The sequence below is a fragment of the Lissotriton helveticus genome, chromosome 2_1 (assembly GCF_964261635.1).
Source record: "Lissotriton helveticus chromosome 2_1, aLisHel1.1, whole genome shotgun sequence".
Lineage (NCBI taxonomy): Eukaryota > Metazoa > Chordata > Amphibia > Caudata > Salamandridae > Lissotriton > Lissotriton helveticus.
In genome coordinates, this window is record NC_136059.1 from 1,153,988,683 (window position 1) to 1,153,995,678 (window position 6,996).

Here is a 6,996-nt window from a genome sequence, read left to right on the forward strand (position 1 = left end):
CGCTAAGCATTCTGTTATCAGATCCAGATATATAACACAACAGACATACACCCAAACTAAGCCAGGACTATCTGCTTGGCAGTGGGTGTTACTCAGGGCACCAGTCCTGAGGTCACGACAGGAAGTGACGTCACGAAAGGTGGCTTGCACTCAGTTGCAGTTTTTAGTTATCGAACTCCCTGGTAAAATAAGTGGGGGGGACCCGTCCACCCGCGTGGTACCCCGACTCGAGCCCTGGTTTTACCTGTTTAAGCTAAATGAGTAACAACCACATTGTAAATAGGCGAGAAAGTGGCTTATTAGTTGGGGGGATTGTAGTCCACCAAGTAATAATATCCCTATTCTTGTTAGGTCCAGTAAAGGTTTCAGCAATTATAACCTGAGCTGAACCCCTTGTAGCTATATCCCAGAGCAAACCAGCTTAGCTTAACCCCTTCGGTGCTTTGGACGGCTGGGAGCCATCCGGAGCCACGTTGCTTGTGTGCTAGGACGGCTCCCGGCCGTCCTCACACATTGCACCGGAGATCCCTCTGGTGCAGGCACCAGAAGGATTTCCTTCTCGCCCCACCAGCCTCAGGAGTGGTTTCAGTGAAATGGCGATTAGCGCGCATGTCGCGCTGACGTCATTTCATAGAAACCAAAACTGAAATGATCCAAAAGGCTCATTTCATTTTCACTTTCTATGTGCTCAGGGGGCTTTCTCAGCCCCCTGAGCACGTAGAAAGTCAGGAGAGGTATCACTGGAAAGGGGAGAATCTCCCCATCCAAATGGTCCCCCTCCCTCATGAGAGGGGGCAATTTAGTCTTTCTGTCCCCCGGCGGGGGGGGTGGGGGTGAGGTAGAAAGCCTACTAGATCCAGGGATTTTTTTATATCGCAATAGGGGTGGGGGCTGCTGAAGTTGGGCATGACAATGCCCCCCTAGCAGAGGTCCAGTCTTTCTGCCCCCCTGGTGGCAGGTGGGGGCAGTATCCCCCAATCTGCCCAGGTAGGGAGAAAGCACAGTAGAAGCCAGGGATTTTAAAAAAAATGATTTAGGGGGGGGGCTGCCCAAGATAAGATTGCCAAGGCCCCCATCCCCCTCAGCAAAATTCCAGTCTTTCCACCCTCCCTGGGGGGCAAAAAGCCTGCTATATCCAGGGATTTTTTTATATTGCTACAGTGGTGGGGGGCTGCCTAAGGTGGGAATGACAATGGCCCCAGCAAAATATTCCAGTCTTTCTGCCCCCTGAAGGACAGATGGGGGCAGCAGCTCCCCAATCTGACCCCAGGGGCGCAGAAAGCCAACTAGAATCCAGGGATTTAAAAAAAATTGATTTAGTGGTGGGGTTGCCCAAGATAGACATGCCAATGCCCCCACATCCCCTCATCAAAATTCCAGTCTTTCTGCCCCCTGGGGGCATATGGGGCAGTATTCCCTAATCTGCTCCCTGGGAGGGCAGAAAGCCCCCTTGAAGCCAGGGATTTAAAAAATAATTGATTTAGGGGTTGGGGGCTGGCAATTATGGGCATGCCAATGCCCCACAACACCAAAATGCCTCAGTCTTTCTGCCCCCCCCCCCAGGGGGCAGATGGGGCAGTAGCCCCTGGGGGCAGAAAGCCCACTAGACACCAGGGATTATTATTTTTTATACATAGGGGTGGGGGCAGCCCAGAATGGGCATGCTAATGCCCCCAAATTTTGGAAAGTGGATTTTTTGTAGGGGCACATGTAGGTCTGCCACTGGCAATAAGGCCACTAACACTGTAGAGGGCTAAGAACAGGTCTTAGAAAATTATTCCTATGCTCATCCCTTGGTAACGTGGCTGTGAGCAGGCAGGCTTAACTTTAAAGACAGGTATGTAAAGCATTAAAAAAAAACAATTCTGTAAATAATTAAGACACAACACAAAATAAAAATCGAACACCAATTTATAAAAATAGGAAATATTTTTATCTTTTAAATTACACCAAAACGAAAAAAAAGCCACTGTAGGGAACCAGAGATAATAATTTATAAAGATTAACCACTTTCTAGTGCTTAGAAACCAACAGGGCCCATTTTAGTCATTTCGTTTGGTCTGACAGGGACACATTCACCTTTAGCAATTGTTCTGGAGGATTTCTCACCACTTTTGTGCAGCCTTCTCAAGCAGGTGGGTCCAGTTAGAACTCCTTCCTGAAGTTCTTCTTGCTGGTCCCAAAGTATCCAACACACAATCCAAGGTTCTAAATCTCCAAGAGGGTTCTAGAAAGCAGGAGACTTCAATTCCCACAATCCACTCGAACAAAACTGTTACAAATCCACTGGCAGTACTCCAGGCTGGAGATTCTTTGTGGTGATGTCCAGGTGAGCTCTGTTAATTTGTAGCTTGCAGGGAGTGCACAAAAGGTGCAATCTTCAGAGTTCATGCCTTTGGAAATGCACATCAAACTCTTCAGCGATGACCCTTCTGATTCTCTTAAGTTTCAAGCAGCTGATCTGAAGGGCTCTGCCTCTCTCAGATACTTATTCCAAGTTTTCTGGGTCAAGCATGAGGTCACTCCTGACCAATGAGAGCAGGGTAACTCCCCAAGGGTATGACCACACCCTGTAGAGTGTGGCATTATTTTGTCCCATATTTGTCACAAATTCCTCCAAATTCATCATGGCTGATTTTCCAGCAGTGAGTTAAGAGCTGGCAAAATACCCCCAGGATAGCTAATTTCCATATACTCTCGCCCTTGGATCTGCTCTTTCCTTCCTTAAGCCTAGCTCTGGCTTGGGGTCAAGTGAGTAGAGTTGTAAATGACACTGAGGCCTTTCCCTTCCCTTTGAAGACCATGGTTTACAACTCCTCCTCCTGCTCTGGCATTCCTGTGTAGCAACCCCCTGCCCTACCAGCAGAGCTGGTTAACACCAGGGGCTCTTTATCACCTCTCCAAAGCAGCCTGGCTAATCCACTTAACCCCGACCAATCATGAGAGACTACTGGGAGGCTGAATCTGGACCTACAAAGTCCTATAACTTCTTGTCTGTACATTTTAGGAGAAATTCAACAATATAACATTGTTGGATATTTCACTACCATTCTGGGAAGTCTTTGAATGGGAGTTCTATCATTCTCCTATCAGGAGTCATTAGTTAATAACTTCTTGCAATGTTAACCTGTGTGGCATGGAATATGCATTGTTAACCTATGTGGCATGGAATATGCAATGGGAAAAATGGCTTGGGCCCTTTTCCAGCACCAGGGCTTATAAAACCATATTTTATAAGTACTCAGCTTATATCTACAGGACCACCACCACATGGAACAACTAGGGGAGACTTTAGGGGTTCTGAATCTGTAGAAATCTTGCAGATCCTCCTTCCACAGTGCTCCTAGCATCACAGTCAAATTTGGGCAGCACTTTACCACAATGTGGGGAGTGAAATGTGAAATTTCACTTAACCCAGGGCATATAAAACTCATGTTATAAGGGTCCACTTTAGAAATACCTTACCCCCCCCACCCCTGGGACACATGGGGGAGACACTGGGGTTCCTAATATGCCAACACATTGTAGGCTATCCATTTTAAGTGCCCCAAGCACAAAAGTCGAGTTTGAGCACAATTTACTTTTTAAAGCAGTCCTGCCACACAGAGCCACTTTAAAAAATACCTCAGGCTTCAGCAGTGCACACATGCAAGTGCAGAAAGGTCTGCTGGCCTCTAAACTGCCGTGCCCTATTTATACTAGGGACTGATAGGTAGTTTCAATCCCCCTGCCCTAACATGTACTAGGGTCCTATAGGGTAGGTCATGCCAATCACAGGGGTACCCCAACCCTTAGTGCATCCTAGTGTATGTAGGTGTTTTCACTGTATTATAAGTGTGTCTCTTTCAGCATAGCACTGGGCCTGGCCTAGTTAGGCAGAGCCCAGGGTCAGTCAGAGTCAGTTTACCACCAGTACCAGTCAGCAAAAAGTTGGGGGGCCCAAGGCAAAGGATGACTTTGAAACATTACAATTCAGGGGTGGGGGCTGCCCAGAATGGGCATGCCAATGCCCCCACCATGCCCATGAATGCCAAATTCTTTCTGCCCCCCCCCCCCAGGAGGCCGATGGGGGCAGTAGCCCCAGATCTGTCCACCGGGGGCGGCAGAGAACCCACTAGATGCCAGCAATTACACTGGCTTTTTTATACGTGGGTTGGGGGCTGGAATGGGCATACCAATGCCCCCACCCCACAAAAAATATAGCCACAGTCTTTCTGCCTCCCCTTGGGGACATATCAGGGCAACTCCCCAATCCCAGGGTGGCAGAAAGCCCACTAGGCATAGACTTTGTTCCCGCTATGTGTCTTCCGGTGGATTTTGGGCCCTAACACACCCGGCACCTAGGGAAGCCTAGCAAACCTGTACAGTATTGAAAACTAGACAACAAGGGGAATACATGATGGGGTGACTTGTGTGCCTCTTACAAGGTTTTGTTTCCCAGAATCCCTTAAAAACCTCAAACATAGTTAAAAAAGCACACATTTTCCTCATATTTCTGTGACGGAAAGTTCTGGAATTTGCATGAATCCACAAAATTTCACCCACCATGCATTCCCCAAAGTCGTCTGATAAAAATGGTACCTCACTCGTGTGGGTGGCCCAAGTACCTGTGACATGCAAGGGCCTAAAACTAGACACCCGGTGAGTCCAGGGAGGTACGGCTTGCTTGGATCCCCCAACGTTTTCCTACCCGGAATCCCCTGCAAAGCTCAAATATGCTGATAAAAACACATTTCCACGTATTTTTGTGTGGGATTACAGTGCCCGCACAAATGTCGTACCACACAGCGTTCCCCTCAGTCTCCCGGGTAAAATGATACCTCACTTGTGTGGGTGTCCAATGCAGAAATTGCAAAAAACATATTTTTAAAAAAAATGTAGTGCTTAGAATTTGCTGTGCTGTATCCTTGATCCCTATGTTTTGGCTCTTCCCAGTCACTGGCCCTTGCCCCTGCCAAACAAGTGAAGTATCATTTTACTCAGGAGACTGACTTGAATGCTGTGTGGTAGGACATTTGTGCCTGCACAGTGATACCACACAAAAATATGTGGACAATGTTTTTTTCTGTTAAATTTGAGATTTGCAGGGGATTCTGGATAGGAAAACGTTGAGGGATCCATGCAAGCCATACCTCGCTGTACTCCCCCGGATGTCTAGTTTTCAGAAATGTGTGGGCTTGGTAGGTTTCCCTAGATGGCCGCTAAGCCCGGGGCCAATAACCCAGGTGACCCCCCCTTGCAAAAGCAGCTTGTTTTGTGATAGGTCATTTTGATGTCTTCTCATTATGTTTTGGGCCCTTGCCTGTACTTGGCCCACGCACACAAGGGAACAATGGGTGAGAGGAAATTTGCGTCCGCCCAGTGATCCCACAACTTTCCTTACACAGAAAATTGAGATACAATTTATTTTTCAGCTAAATTTGAGGCTTGCAGGAGATTATGGGTAGGAAAACGTTGGTGGGTCCATGCAAGCCATACTCCACTTGACGCCCCGGGGTATCTAGATTTCAGAAATGTGTGGGTTTGGTAGGTCTCCCTAGATGGCACCCGAGCTCCCAGGCCAAAATCTTAGGTTATCCCCGCTTGCAAAACCAGGTCGTTTTATGATAGGTCATTTTGATGTCTCCTCAATTTGTTTTAGGCCCTTGCCTGTCTCGGGTACTTGGGCTACCCACACGTGTGAGGTACCATTTGTATTGGGAGACCTGGTGAAATGCTGGGTGGTAGGAAATTTGTGTCAGTCTGGTGATCCCACAACTTTCCCACACAGAAGTTTGAGAATAAAGTGATTTTTTCAGCTAAATTTGAGGATTGCAGGGGATTCTGGGTAGGAAAACGTTGGGAGTCCATGCAAGCCATACCTTCCTGGACTCACCGGGTATCTAATTATCATAAATGTGTGGGTTTGGTAGGTTTCCCTAGATGGCCACCAAGCTCAGGGCCAAAAACCCAGATGACCCTCCTTGGAAAACCAGGTTGTTTTGTTATAGGTAAATTTGATGTCTTCTCCATACATTTTGGGCCCTTGCCTGTCGCAGGTACATGGGCCACCCACACAAGTGAGGTACCATTTTTATTGGGAGACCTGGGGGAACGCTGAGTGGTAGGGAATTTGTTTCAGCCCTGTGATCGCCCAACTTTCCCACACAGAAATTTGAGAAAAAAGTGATTTTTTTCAGCTAAATTTGAGGTTTGCAGGGGATTCTGGGTAGAAAACGTTGGCAGGTCCACACAAGCCATTTCTCCCTAGACTACCCCAGGTGTCTAGTTTTCAGAAATGTGTGGGTTTGGTAGGTTTCCCTAGATGGGCACAGAGCTCGGGGCCAAAAACCCAGGTGACCCCCCTTGCAAAACCAGGTCATTTTGTGATAGGTCATTTTGATATCTCCACAATATGTTTTGGGCCCTTGCCTCTCACGGGTACTTGGGCCACCCACATAAGTGAGTTACCATTTTTATCAGAAGACCTGGGGGAGCGCTGGGTGTTAGCAAATTTGTGTCAGCCCTGTGATCCCACAAGTTTCCCACACAGACATTGGAGAAAAAAGGGATTTTGTCAGCTAAATTTGAGGTTTGTAGGGGATTCTGGGTAGAAAAACATTGCGGGGTCCACGCAAGTCATACTCTCTGGACTCCTCGGTTGTCTTGTTTTCAGAAATGTGTGGGTTTGGTAGGTTTCCTTAGATGGGTGGCGAGCCCGGGGCCAAAAACCCAGATGACCCCCCTTGCGAAACCAGGTCGTTTTGTGACAGGTAATTTTGATGTTTCCTCCAAATGTTTTGGGCCCTTGCCTGTCACGGGTACTTTGGCCACCCACTCGAGTGTGGTACCATTTTTATCGGCCGACCTGGGGGAATGCTGAGTGGTAGGAAATTTGTGTCAGCCCAGTGATCCCACAACTTTCCCACTCAGAAATTTGAGAAAAAAGTGATTTCTTTCAGCTAAAATTGAGGTTTGAGGAGCTTCTGGGTAGGAAAACATTGGGGGGTCCATGCA